General features: G+C 36.3%; 1 protein-coding gene across 1 annotated transcript in view; it reads left to right on the top strand.

Annotated features, from left to right (window-relative positions):
* PACRG (parkin coregulated) overlaps nucleotides 1-15,763 on the top strand; it is a 490,407-nt gene that overhangs the window by 268,365 nt on the left and 206,279 nt on the right. The window lies entirely within an intron of this gene.

Here is a 15,763-nt window from a genome sequence, read left to right as displayed (position 1 = left end):
GATCTTCACGACCTAGAGTGGGCAGCCTGCCCTCCAAGGCACCACTTCCCAAGTTTCAGGTGTGTCTGTAGACCCCAGTTAAATGCAGGCTCCAGATCAATAGATGCACAGGACTTGAGATGCTGCTTTTGTAACACACCCTAGTTGATGTTGGTGTCACTGGGCTGTTGATGTCATAAGGCCAGCCAGGGCAAAGGCAATGCTTGGACACCCCAGACCCGACAAGAAAATCTCAGATATGAGAGCAAGTTGGGAGGTGAGTGGGAAGGAAATACATGGGAGATTCATGGTAGATAATTTTGTGCCTTATATTTAAGGAACAGGGAGATGCTATAGCATTCATGTGAATATGTAAGGAAAGAACCTTAGGTTTTGAGGCCTTAAAAGTAACCATTAATGAATTAAAACAGATAGTATATGAAATATGAAAAAAAAAAAAAAAACACAAAATGCTATCAGTAAGTCAATATTTTTTTTAAGGAAAGCCAAAGTAGCATGTAAAAAATAAAAATGCAATAAGAGGACAAAAGATAAACCAAATAATCTGTTGTGTCCAGAAGGAAAGGGAGGGCACGATTTACTAATCACAAGTAAAAAGTCGTGGTTTGGGAACTTCAAGAGGCTAGTTTCGATAGGGATTTCCGGTCACCTTGTATCAATAACAACTTAACCCTCCTCCAAAAACATGTCTTCTTTCCCACTTCCTCCTTTCAATATGGTTATATCACAATTTTGGTTAAATCAGTAGTTCATTTTTACACTACTGTGATCACTTAAATACCATTCACTGCAAATCAAACACCTATTATGATCACATGTCTTATACAACTTTTCTTAGCATTGATAATTGCCTCTTGTTTTACATGCTTGATTTCATGCACTTCCTAATTTTCCAAGTATTTCAAAATCTATCGAGAGAATATTATTTTTCAAATGTTCAGAATGCCAGATAATTCTGACTTATCTGATTTTAAGTGGATCATTTTTCTTTTCTTTTCTGGAGACATTCTCTCTTCCACCCTCCACCCATCTGCTCAAAGCTGGACCACGTGTGCTCTCCGCCTGACACTTCTGTTTCTCCTCTGTTATATTTAACCTCCTTTCCTTAACTGTTTGTCTTGCTTAGCTCATCATTGTTAATAGTGCACATCTCCTAATAATTTCCTGGAATTATATTTAATGTGCATTTTTTAACCCTTCTGTATCTGAAAATTGTAGCATAGCATCAAACTTGATTACTAGTTTACCTATGTGGAAAGTCATTTTCATTCAGCATTTGGAGGTCACGTCTCTGTTGCCTCCCAAGTTCTTATGTTGCTTTGAAAATGTTGATGCCATGTGAATTTTAAATCATTTGCCTGTTGCCCACAATCTCTGAAAGTTTTTGGATCTTCTCTTTATCTTTGGTGATGTAAGATTTTATGTTGTTTTTTTTTTTTTTTTTTTTTTTTTTGAGACAGAGTCTCACTTTGTTACCCATGCTAGAGTGAGTGCCATAGAGTCAGCCTGGCTCACAGCAACCTCAAACTCCTGGGCTCAAGGATCCTTCTGCCTCAGCCTCCCGAGTAGCTGGGACTACAGGCATGCGCCACCATGCCCGGCTAATTTTTTCTCTATATATATTAGTTGGCCAACTAATTTCTTTCTATTTATAGTAGAGATGGGGTCTCGCTCTTGCTCAGGTTGGTTTCGAACTCCTGAACTCAAATGATCCGCCTGCCTTGGCCTCCCAGAGAGCCAGGATTACAGGCGTGTGCCTCTGGGCCCAGCCAATATGTTTTTGATGTGGTTATTTTTTCATCAATTTTCCTGGGAAATTTCAATGTATAGACATACATCTAAACTTTTCATACATTATTTCTTTAATGAAATTCTTCCTCTGTTTTCTCTTACCTTTCTGATGTAATTCTCTGCTAGTAATCTATTATTATACCTTATTAATTGATTCTCTAAGTTCTTTATCTCTTTGTTCATATTTTTCAACTGTCTCTTAGTTTTAATTCCTGAGGAATGTCCTTGACTTTATCTTACAAAAATCTGAACATTTTATTTTAGTTGTTATTAATATAATTTTCCTTTCTTCTGACTCTTCCTTTTTAATAGTATTTGGTTCTTTTATGTTTATTCTCTTATCTCTTTAAATGTTTATTATAGATTTATAGGGCTATTCTTTCTTTTGGGGGGGGAGATATTTTGGCTACCTGCCTTATAACTGACTTTCACTCATTCAGTAAAAATGAATTTTCCCTTTGCTGGTATTTAAGACTTTCTTTATCCTACATGTAGATAGGCAGGATAACATACTGGTTAGGAGCATAGAGTGGAATCAGAGTGCCCAGCTAGGAATCCTGTCTGCACCATACAATAGCTATATGACCTAAGGTAAGTTACTTTACCCCATGCAAGGCCAGTGCCTCACCTATAAAATGGAGATAGCATATACATTTATATTTTTTCCTCATTTATTAAGTCATCCAGTGGTTTCTATATTGTATATATTTTTTAAGTCTTACTTCATTCATCAGCTTTATTTAATGTTATGATTTATAAATGTTTTTGGTTTTGATGCAGATTTATCTGTTTTCCTTAAGCTTTTTGTTTTGCTTTTGTAGCTTCTTCAGTTAAATGTGTATTACCTTTGTTTTCATTGTTCTTCATTTGGTAATAGTAGCATGTAAGGCTAGCACTTTTGTTCTCCATACACCTTTAGCTTCATTCCATTAATTTTGATCAGTATGGTTTTTTTCCTTGCAACTATAAGTATTTTGTTTTTGTAGTTTTGATTTATTCCTTGATCAAAGGTACTGCATTGAAATTTCTGAATATTCAGAGATTTAGTTTTTATTGTTATTTAATTTATTATTTTGTGACAAGAGAATGTGGCCTTCTCTCTAATTACTTTCTTTTTCTGGAATATACTGAGATGTTCATTAAGCTCTAAGAAATGTTCAATTATTACCATCATTCTGTGGAAGATATAAAGAAAGTACATCCTCTACATGATATAGATTTTAATATATATTTATCATATCAAATTTACTGATAATATTATTCAAATAATTTATATATTATTTTCTTTTTCACAATTGGTTAGGTCAAAGACTGAGAAACTATGTTTAAGTTTCCCACCATAATGGCAACAAAGCCACCTCAACTGATTATCAGTCTTGAAAGTTGCCAGTGAGCTAAGAGCTTCCTGGAATCATAGCAGTCAATTCTCATAGCAATCCTTGGAAGCAGGTACTACAATCCCCATTTCTTAGTGATAAAACTGAGGCATATAAAATTTAAGAAAAATTTCCATGTCACATAGTTACCAAATGGCAGAGTCAGTATTTGAACCATATCTGAGCCTTCTGAGCTGCTTTTGTTCTTTACCAAAACTCAATGCTGCATCTACTTCTGCAAATCACATTTTTCCCTAAGTACATAAAGAATGTTTATTACAAAAATTAACCATGTCCTAGGACATAAAAGAAATCTCAAATATGTCAAGGATGGAAGTCATATAAAGCATGTTATATGATCAAAATGTAATTTATGCTAGAAGTCAATTTTTAAAGCAATAACTGAAATAGACTCATCTGTTTTAAAATTAAGACATATATTTCTAAATAGTCCATGGATCAAATAAGAAATCATAAATTAAATTAGAAAGTATTTTAACTGCACAATAAGAAAACTATTACATAAAATTACACATTAAAAATTTTAAAAATATTTCATACAAAGGTTACCAAAAATCACATTAAAATGTTTGCTACATTTCATATGGTGAAACATTAGAGAAAATATATGTCCTTAAAGTTGGCTTCAAAAAGGAAAACAGGGGGAAAATAGTAAACTAAATACCTGCTCAGTTGTAGAAAGAACCGCAAAAGAAAGCTAAAGGAAGAATAAATATTAAGTTAAAATCATAATACAAAAAAATGGAAAATAATTATGCAACTGAGAGAATCAAATATTGGTTTCTTGAAATTACTAATAAAATTGATAAATATTTTGAAAACTTGAAATAGAAATAGAAAATGAGAGAAGGCAGAAACAGCTAATATCAGAAATGAAAAAGGGAATGTCACATAAATCCTACAGACATTGAAAATATCATGATAGTATATTATGATCAGCTTTATCCCCAAAGCTTTGAAGTTTTCATGAAATGATCAAGTTTTTAGAAAATATAACTTACCAAAACTGATACCATACCAGAAAAATATAAATAAGTTAAAATATAAATAGTAATATAAAATATAAAGAAATTAAATTAGTAATTAAAATCCCTACACAAAGATAGCTCAACTCACATAGCCTCACTGCTTAGTTGTCCCAAACACATAAAGAAAAAAATAATTCAAATCTTGTACAAATTTTCCTAGACAATAAAACCAGAGGATATACACTCCAATTCATTTTATAAAGCTAGCATAAACTGTCCAAAACCCATAGGCATTATAAGAAAGGAAACTTCCAGGCCAATCTCACTCACAAACATCAATGGTAAATTTCCAAACAATATCGCTAACAAATTGAATCCATCAATTTATAAAAATGATAGTATCTCCTGACAAAGTTGATTGTATTTCAGGAGTATAAGATTGGTTTCACACCAGAAAAATCAAGCAAGGCAATTTAGAACATTAATAAAGTATAAAAATTATATATGATCATCATAATAGATGGCAAAAAAAATTTGATAAAATTCAACATTCATTTGACGTTGAAAGTTATGTTTTTAAAACAAACTGAGAAGAGAATTCTCTTAATCTGATAAAGGGAATTTTATCAATCAGAATAAGCTAGTTTATATTATAATAACAAATCTTTAAAATATTAGGGGCTTAAAATAATAAATGACTTAAAACAATAAAGATAAAGATTTCTGATGTGTGCAGCCTGCCTACTGCAGGTTAATGGGCTCTGTTTATTGCAGTTGCTTAAGGATCCAGCCCGATAGATGTTGCTAGTCACAGTCCCAAAGGAAACAGTAGCTCAGAAGGGTCTCTTTTTGGCCAATGAAAAGAAGCTCCATCCTGGAAGTGACACATTTCACTTCTATGCACTACTTGTTGACCAGACCTAGTCCAGCGTTATCCAATCTCAATGGGGCTACAGAGTGCAATCCTATCAGAGACATAATATGATTTAGAACTTCTGGATTCTGTTATGTTCCTCTGAAGAGTGTCAATTCTAATTCTGTCAATTAACCCATTAGACACAAACTCCACACTTTGTCACCCCTGTGGTTGACAACAGCTGAAGGTCTTTCATTTTCAATTTTTTAATCTTCCAGCTTCTGTTCATCATCTGGGTATACTGGATCAAGCCCCCCCAGCCCCAGCCCCCATGTGTATAAATTCTTAGGGGTCAGCCAAAGTCGAGTTTACAAGCACATTTTTAGTTTACACCCTTTGTGCACATGCACAGCCGTCTCTTCTGTGATCCATTCCTCTAATTTTCTACCTGCTCTGCCAGTCCAGAGCTCTCTCCTCTGACACCCCACGCCAGTTTACCTGCTATTTTCTGCTGCACTGGGCCACATACTTTGGCTTCTAGGTAAAAAGCTTTCAATTCAAAAACTTTGTCAGTTGCACTTTCATCTCTCAGGGGCAGACCCTTCCCTGAGGTCTGCCTACTTTACATTCTTTGGCATGACATTCAAGGATTCCCACTAACTATCTGGCTGCAAATTATGTTTTCAACTTTATTTCTTACCATTGCCCTGTTCTCCAAACAAACTGACTGTGCTGGAGAACTTGCCTTGCACTTTTCTAATTCTATATCTTTGCTCTCTTTCAAGAGTGCCCATTCCCACAACCCCAACTGCCTGCACTTTAAGTGCCCTTCAAAGCCCAGCTCCAACATTAACTGTCCTGTAGAGCCTCTTCTGATTCTCCTCTCCACTCGTACCCTCAGCTCCAGGCCTGTCCCCACCCTGCCTCCCCTCTCCCACAGAACTTTATAGCTTCCTCTCTTATGTCACTCAAGAGTAAAGCAAAAGTAATATATTCCCACAGCACTTATTGTACTGCCTAATACAAAGTAGGATGTATCAAAACATTTGCAAAATTAATTTCATAAGGTACATAACTAATATCCGTACTGAAATCTGGATAATTGGCATGATCAAAAAGTATGAAGTGGGCATTTGGTCCTGCCCCTGTACTATATATCATATAAAACCTATCTTGTAAGACTCTCTAGTATGAAAAATCAAATAAAGGGTATAATGATATAATGCTTTCTATTTATTGGAAGAATTATTTAAGTAATGAGAGTGATTTTTTTGTTTATTCATCTACATTCTCCCATGTGATTCTATTATGAGCAACAACGTACATTTGTGAGATGGCCCACTAGGAGGTGAGGTGACCCTGGTTGCCAAAGAATTATGGAAATATCACTATTTACAAACAGATGGGGCATAAAACACTGGCCTCATTAGGAGAGCTCTAATGAGTTGAGGTCGCCCAGCTATAAAGGACAAACATGCACAGACACAGCTGAAGAAACTAGAACAATAACATTTTAAAAATCAAAATAGTCTTCTTAAAGAATACCCAAGGAGGAAAAAAAACTCTAAGTAAGAATAAAATATGAGAATACCCATCCCAATACAAAAATTATTTTGATAACTCTAATTAGAAAGGAGCAAGTGCATTTTAAATGCACAACTCTTCATTTATGATCTAATAATTTTACTTATACCTGTTGAAATTTTCCAGGTAAATTATTTTAAAGGTGATAATAATTATTTAAAAAGTAATGAATTTTAATTTTAGAAGAACAAATCTAATTTGTTCTGAACTTATGGAAAACAGGTGCATTATCTAGGATTATTTGGGTGACAAGATACGAAAAGAAAACTGTTTCAAATTGTCTTAGATGGTAAAGTTTAACTGGTCACTTGCCAGAGGAAGGATCCCTTCTGGACCTGTGAGGAGGAATCCACACCAGGCCTAGCCTGTGTGAGTCGGGGAAATGAGCAAGGACGACTCAAAAATGACAGAGGTAGCAGAGACAGAGGGAACGGAGAGTGTGGCTGTCCACACTTACTGGACGGAATGGCCCAAGAATAACAAGGTTGCATTTTCAAAACGAATTCAAAATGCATTCAGTGTATTTTTCTCATTCTCAAACAAACAAACAAATTCTGTCACTTTTTCAGAAGGGTGTGACATTTAAAGCCAAAGGCTCTGAAGTCAGACAACCAGGTCAAACTGCCGACTCCACCACACGGGAGCTATCAGACGAGTTAACCACTTTTAGACTCCATGTTTTAATTTATAAAATTGGGACAATTACAGCACCCGATTTATCGGGTTATTTCAGTGATCAAATGGGCTAATACTTGAGTGCCGTAAAATGCTGTCATTGTCATTGTTGTTATCATCATCATCATCATTGTTGTCATTCTCTGCCTTCACCATGGCAACGTTTTTTAGTCACGCAGGCTAAACCCACACGAGGGCTGAGCTCTGGTTAGGGATAACACTACTCTGGTGTCCCTTGCTTTTCAGAAGATGCCATGAAACCCAGCTCCATCCCTATGTCATATTCCTTAAGCCACCAAAGCGTGGGACCCAGCAGTTGGCCAGACTGCCCGCTCAAAGTTCATGCTAGAGTCTGTGTCTGCTATGCAACTCTGAGCATTTCTCCTGAACACACTCTGGAGCTGGCCTCACTGTGTGCCAGGACCTGGAGCAGTGTCCCATGACTGATGGTGCGCCGGCAGGAAGTAGAGTCTAATCGTTCCGACCACAGGCTTTGGGCTCGCGCAACCCAGATCTCAGCTTGCTTTCTGTTAACTAGCTGCGCAGTCTTAGGCCAGTTAACTCTTTCAGCTGTCCCAAGGGATTGTAAAACTGGTCGCTCAGAGATGTCGTAAGGATTAATGAGATTATACAAGTAGAAAGTTTCTCATGGTGCCAAATCAAGTTGGTAATAAAAATGAATTATTGTTCCAGCCTTGGTGCTCCTTTATGATCATGCCTCTGTGGAATTTCTAAATTCGGGTCATCAAAAAATGCATACATTTGCATTCTATGACATTCATCCAAGTTACAATAAAAACAGTCGATGCAAACTGGACTAGGTCAAATATAGACCTATGAGGTATCCCACTAAGGACTACACAGGTAGATGCCAAACCAACAGGGCATATTACTTGGATTCAATTGTTCACATCATAAAAAAAAGAAAAAAGAAGGAAGGGAGGGAGGAGGGGAGGGGAGGGGAGGGGAAAAGAAAAAGCCTAATTCCTCATCATTTCTGTATCTTACTTACAAGAATAACTGTAAAGGTTTTGCCAGATGCTTTGCCAATATAGCCTGTTTAAGATCCCCTTTGTAAGTAAATGTATTAGCATACATGAGGTTAGCTTTGGTTGCCTTCTTCCAGAGAGCTTACTCTGGCTCCCAGTAATCACTGCTATTTTCCTAGTTGCTCTCCAATCACTTGCTGAAATAATCAGTCCTAGAATTGTACCAGTTATTTATGTCAGGCTTAGCTGTGCATATTTTTCTAACTCCTTCTCACGGAGGAAAAGACCTGCTCCTTCTTGGAAATTGATCTATTTACCCATCTTCTTTTTTGTACACCTCTCTTCACTTTCTTGTTTTGTGAAGACCCTGTGCATATCGTATGCTTCTGAGTCCACTTCTTCTGTCTGAAAGCTGTGAGAAATTTAGACACCTTCTCTCAACCAGAGGAAGAAATGCAACAGTAATTCTTAGAAGTAGTAAATAGTGCCTGCTTGAGACAGGAGATTGCCATTTGTTTTTACTCCCAAAGTGGTGGCAAGATGAACTCCTTCCTTTGGTCATCCTTTCACTGGTCACCCCAATCTTTCAAAATGCACTGAACCAGCAATCAGGTACAGAGGGGCCAGGAGCTCCTCAGAAATGATCCTGCACTGCCTTCTGACAATGCAGCGTGTTGAGAAGTTCACTCTCAGTTACTGTTAGAGGTGTTCAACATGCTTGCAAACAAATGCAGGCTCAACCTGGTCGCCACGAGATTGAAAAGGAGTGTGTGGGATTATAATGATTCTCCAGGTTTCATTCTTTGTGTCTAGAATGTTGTGAGTATGAAATAGATCATGCTAGTTAATGCATCACTGAGACCATTTTGGTAACTGAATATTATACTTTCGTTTATTTAAACGAATAGTATTAATTATATATCTATCTTTAAGATAAAGTATTTAATGGACAGAAAGGCCAAACAATTTCACCGAATACTAAATTATATTCCGTGTTCCTAAAAGTCAGAATATATTCTTGTCCATTGGAAAATTGGAAAAAAAAAAAAAAAAAGGTCAGCCACTTGTAATGGCAAAGCTTTCAGGGAAAATCTGAATTTTACATCAAAATGGTTAAATGGCATAGTTTATGGTATATATATATTATCTATTTCTGTATGGGATGAGAGAAAATTAATGCTTATTTTTATAGCATTTAGTAGGAGAAACTCGAAAACAATGAATTAAGGAAAAAAATTATAACCCATATTATAGGCTTACTCTATGTCCATAATAGCTGGTCTACATCTATGATGCTTTTCTTGCCCAGGAATGCGAGAAATCAGGCTGCAATCATATTTATTTGCAGAGAATTGAGTTCCATCATGGAAGTATAAAATTTCTACCATTTTGAAACCTAAATTTGCTTTGAAAACTTATTTTGAATTCATTCTGTGTAAATTAATAAATTATATGGTTAGCCTCCTCAACTAGCAAAATTTATATCCATTTCCATCTAATTCAACAATATGATATTGAGCCCAACAATCTCAAATATTAATTAAATATTTTCACTTTGGAAAAAATATTTATACTTCAAGACATCTATAGTAGGCACATTTATAAAGACAGAAAGGAGATTATCAGGGGGTGGAGAAGAGGAATGGGGAGTCTTTGCTTAATGGGTACAGAGTTTTTATTAGAGGTAATGAAAAATTTTTGGAGAAAGATAGTGATGACAGTTGCAAAACATTGTGAATGTAATTACTACCACTAAATTATATACTTAAAAATAGTTAAATGGCATATTTTATGTTACATATATTTTATACACTAAAATAAAAATAAATCATTTAAGATATTAAAATATATATGATGAAAAAACTAACACACCTGCTCTCTCTATATTACAATAGCATTATAATATTATATTTTGTTTTAGAAATTCTGTCACATGACCAATAAAAGAGAAACAAATATTAGAAAGCAAAGACAAATTTAGCAATGTTTTTGATACTATTATTATTTACAAAACCAAACTGAATTGACTCAAAAACAATTATAACCAGTAAGGGATTTAAGTTAGCCAGTTATAAAATAAATATACAAAAATCATATATTTTCATGTGGATATTATCAATAATCTTTAGAAAGTATATTGGGATAAAATGATCTTATACAAATAGCAACAAAATATCAAATTTTATTGAATAAATCTAACAAAAGTATGCAAGATCTGTATGAAAAAGACTATAAAACTTTTCTGAGGAACTTAAAGACAAGAAAATTGAAGAGATACCATGTTCCTAATGGGAAGATTCAGCAGTGAAGATGACAGTTGTCCTCCAAATTATTCTCTAAATTTACAGTAATTTTTACCAAAATACCAAGCATATATTTTTAACTTGACCAAATCATTTTAAAGTTTGTCACAAAAAGTAAATGGTTAAGAATAATCATGAAAATCTTGAGAAATAATAATGAGAGAGGGCTTGAATTCTGATAATATTAAAATATAAAGTTATAATCATAAATATTAATAACAAAAGGAAAATATGCATAGTATATTGATAATTTTTTTAAAGATAAGGTTTAAAAAATACTTTTTTATGGAACACAATCCTATGTCTATGAAAAAGATAATCTGTACTATTTAACATCTCAGTATATAAATTCCCTATATTTGTTCTGTTTATTCCTATTCTATGATATGAAATCATAGTACAAATATGCTTTAATATTTACTTCCTTACTCACTTGTATTTTATAAAATGTTCTTATCTTTAAATATTCATTATATTAGATGACTAATAGTTTTATAATTTTCTATTGTATAGATATGCTATATTTTACTTAATCCATTCTTTTGGAACATTTAGATTGTTTCTAATTATGGATAACACTGGTTTTAACATTCTTTCATAAACTCTTTGCACATATCTGCCTACATCCTTGAACTAACTGCCTAGAAGTGAAATTGCTGTGATTAATGTATTTTTATGGCTTTTAGATATATTGCTAAATTTCCCTATAGAAAGGTTGAAATTGTTGATAACACAGTGTCTGTTAGATTGCCTCTGTCCCCAGATCTGTGTCCATACTGATGGTGTTACATTTTCAACAACTTTTTATTAATATGGTATTCAAAATTATAAAGTAGTGTTTTATTTTTCTAGGTTACTAATGAAGTTGAACATTGTAGAATATTAAATTCTCATTTCTGTTTATTAATTTGTATATTATCTACTTATGTACTTTGACCATTTTTTTAATTGGAAGACTCAATCTTTTATGGATTATGAGAGCTATTTGTATATTAAGGCTATTAACATTTATAGCATATATCAAAAATATTTCTTTAGAATTTAGTTTGCTTTTGCATTTTGTTTGGTGTTTCTGGTTTTTAAAGAAAAAGTAGAAATGTTTCAGTTTTTTCTGATTCCACAGTAGTGAATTATATCTAATAGTAGAAAATCGCCTCACTTTGCAAAAAATCATAACAATAATGGATTTTATGCCTGAGAAAATTATACATGTAGCTTATAACCATCTAAGGTGAATAACTTTTACTACTTTGACTTTAAATTGTTTTTTTCCTTAGTCTTCAGCAATTTCTCTCTATCTGGAAGCTCTAACTTGTTGATTATACTTAAAGGCAGCAAGCAGTACAATAGAAATCCAATTTTCTGAAAAGAAAGGTTCCACTGGCTGATCTATAATGTCAGCAGACTCCTCATGTTAGACCCTTTTCAAAACCTTAAATCTAGAGTTCGAAGTCCTCACTTATGTCTTGACAATGGCTTTCAGGCCCATCAACACAAGAATAAACACATTTCTTCTCTTTCAAGATACAAAATCATGTTCTTTTTATATCTGTTAGCATATTTTTCCAAAGGAAAAGAACTTTGTTTAAAAAAAATTCTTTTGCTTTAATTCCATAGTGACAGTAAGAACTAAAAGACTTCCAACTTAGTAGTATATCTTAATTTCCCCAGAATGAAGAAGAAAAATCAAGAAACTGAAGAACAAATGGGCATTATAGGAAATCCCTGTTGGATGAAGTTAAGCAGGTTTTACAGTGCGTACCCTGGCTCTATTTCACAGCCACTGCACAGGTTTTAGAGCCATTACCTGGTCATTTAGAGAAACTTAAAGATCCATTTTGGATGCCATTAAGCACAGCAGTTCAGGCATTTCACTTGTTGGCCATTGTCAATCCAATAACATTTATCCCAACCATGCTAATTCAGTCCAGGTTTCAATGAAATGAGATTATCTTTTCCTAACATTAATAACATTATCCATTGTCAGATCATTAATGTATGCCCAAGCGATCAATTAGCTATACATATAGGCATAAACCTAATAAAAATTTGATGCTGGTGTTACTTTCATGTATATATAAACTTTACTCCTTAATCAATATATTCCATATAGCAAAGCTCTGCTCCCACACTGGCAGTAGCTGGGCACACCCGGGCTTCTTTTACTGCAACCTTGGCCTGTACACCCTAAAAGAGGAAAACTGTGAGAGCTAGCATCCCGTAACCACTGCGGCCACCAAAATCCGTTCTGCAGTCACCACGTTTAGATAGTTCTCTCTTCAAAGACCTTCCATAAATTCTGCTACTTGTGACTTTCAGTGTCAACAGAAAGACTTTCTTGAAAAAGAAACAAAACCCACAATATGGAATGAGAACTGTATGTTCTCAACCATGCATTTAACATATATTAAAAAAATACAAACACGCCCATGTGGATCTGTTTCTGTGTTAACAAAACATTTATCTGGATGTGGCTCTGAGTCATTTTTAAAAAGTAAAGTGGGAGGCAAGGATGAATAGAGAGAAAAGAGAGAAACTCAAGATCTCAAACATCTGATTCTGTTTGGTTGGAACTAACTGAGGCAAGATGGGACCTAGGGATCCTCTAGCTTGAGGGAAGGTGCTGTGGCCTCACCAGCCCTTTACACACTCCTACATACGTCTTCCCAGAACTTCCAAGTGAGCCCAAGAAAGACATATTCACAATGATAAAACCAGTCGGCATATCTCTTTGCTACCTGTGGTCTCGAATCCTCAGCACAATCTCGTTGGAAGGAGCTGGAATAGACCCTGTAGTGGAGCAACTCCCCTTTCCTAGGGAGTCAGTCAGTCCTGATGTGCCGCTTCCTCTCCTGGATACTCTTCCCCCAGATGACATCTGTTCATCCCCGGGGTTTGTACCTGCATCTGGGAGCCTCCCCTTATTCCTGGACGAGGCTAGTCACCCGCTTTGATTGGCTGCTTAAATACACTACCCTTCTCACGACTGCAATATTAGTTTCCTGTCTTCTTCCATCCGACACGATAAGCCCCAAGAGGGCAGCGCCATATTTGCCTTGTTCATTTCCATCTTTCCACTTCCTAACACACACATAGCACACTCACAGTAAATATGTGATAAAGGAGAACTAAGTCATCTGATGCATGGGAAGTGCTCGGTCTAGTTCCCGTCATACAGCGGGGCTCACTCTGTGTTAGCTCCTGGTGCCGTGAATCATCACGCAGGTCTGTGCACTCCTGAAACCAAAACCTGTTGAGCTTCACCGATAGAGTTTTTTTGCAAGTATGTCAGCTGCCCACAACCCTCATAACAACATTTCTTCAGACTCCCAGTTCTCTGCTGGTAAACTGAGCTGGGTCAGTAGGCAGGGTTCAGCAACTCCTGACTTCCCGAAATGAGAAACAACTTTTTGGTGGGCTCAAAGCAGATAAGAAGCCTGCACCAGGGACTGTGCAGCACTCCACCACCCCACTGTGCTCTGAAGCTTTGCTCTCTAGTGTCTCATTACTACAGCTTTTAGTCTAAATTATAGCATTCTATTTTTAGTTGTTTTTCAGAAGATATGGTGTGGCCTGCAATGTGTCTAAATGCTGTAATAATGAGCCATCATTGCTACCGAGTTCTACAGTTATATTTAGGTTGGTTCCCTGAGTTAAGGCTGAGCCATCTCTATTTGTCACACTTGTGGTTGCTTCCGAACCAAACCAGAGTGTAGTCTGGATTGGACCAGAAGCTGCGGGGCTGCTCTGCAGTGTTTTCATGCCCCAACCCCTAGTTTGTTGCTGGAGGAGATGAGGCTGACCACGCTTTATTTTTAAAAACTTCCTAGTGATTCCAGAGGAAATAGCTGTGAAACCACTAAATAATACCTTACATTCATGGACTCTAAGCTGAGGATTCAGTTTAATTCAAATATATCCTAAGTGCTTCCTTTGTGCCTGGCTCGTTTGTACTTTGCCCTGTAGGAAAAGGTTGGGGGAAGGGGACTCTGAGATCTTGGAGCAGACGGTGAGATGATTCAATACACTCCAGGAAGGTTAATCTAGCAGCAGTGTGAAAAGATGGGTTGGGGGAGTAGTAAAAAAAAAAAAAAAAAAGAGGTCATGTCAGTGCTTCAGGGGAGAGTGCCAGGGGCCAGAGCCAGAGGAGTGGCGGTGAGGGTGGACACCCAGAGCGGAGCTGAAGATGGAGAAGACACAAATTCTTACCAGATGACCAGATGACCGTAACTTGAGCAATGTGGGGAATGAGAAACAGGTTTTGAGTCTAAGTGACTGAGAACTGGGTTTCTCATTACTAAACATGAGGAACGTAGGAAAAAAGACAAGTTCATGGGGGAAAGCTCATCTTCGAAACAAACTGAACTTGAGGTGCTGGCAAGATCCAGACTGTTGGAAATGTGAGCTAGAGTTCAGGAACAGTGGCGGGACTGCCTCTCCTGTGTCAAAGTGTCATTTCTTTCGATAACCTGGTCCTTTCGTCCCTCCATAAATGGTGCATGCTCTGAGGTCATAGTCCACCTTTCTCATTAGAAGGTAGAACATCTTACAAATCAGAGTCTTTAACTTCTTGGAGTGGTCTGAGCCATCACAACTTATCAGTGCCCACCTGTGACCTTCTGTGATAGGTGCTTTACATGGCTCTTGCCCTTAAGTCAGAGAACTTTTAGTCATCTTAGAAAGTAAATAACAGGTTCCCATGATGAAGGAAACCAGGGCCAAGAACGCCATCAGCGAGTTGGGCAAGTTTGCGCAGCCAGTTAGCAGCATCCTGAGTCCTGATGTCTCCTCTGTGTCTCCCACAGGAGCAGATGGCACCCGTCTTCTCACCTGGCGGGTCTACCAGGCAGCTCACTGTCCTGTGATCCGCCTCTGCAGTGCAGCTTGCTACCTTGTGCCCAAAACTATTCTTTAAAATTATTCTGTATTCCTTTGGTCTCTTATAGCTTATAATTGTTGATTCCTTCTAACTGAACATTTACTATTTTTGCTTCTCTTCCCTACTTTCCAGAGGGCTCTAAATATAGCCACTTTATGCACACTTCTACCAAGACTGTTCTCAGTGTTGTAACCAGCCGGTAGTTTCTCCACACATGCATCGTGCCCAGTCCTCTTCCCCCAAAAACTGTTTGTTCCATGTTGATGGTTTTAAGAATAGCATGGGTTGTTAACTGAAAGAGACTGTTGCATAAAAATTTAT

The sequence above is a fragment of the Microcebus murinus genome, chromosome 5, assembly GCF_040939455.1.
Source record: "Microcebus murinus isolate Inina chromosome 5, M.murinus_Inina_mat1.0, whole genome shotgun sequence".
NCBI classification, from domain to species: domain Eukaryota; kingdom Metazoa; phylum Chordata; class Mammalia; order Primates; family Cheirogaleidae; genus Microcebus; species Microcebus murinus.
This window is presented reverse-complemented; position numbering and strand designations above follow the sequence as displayed.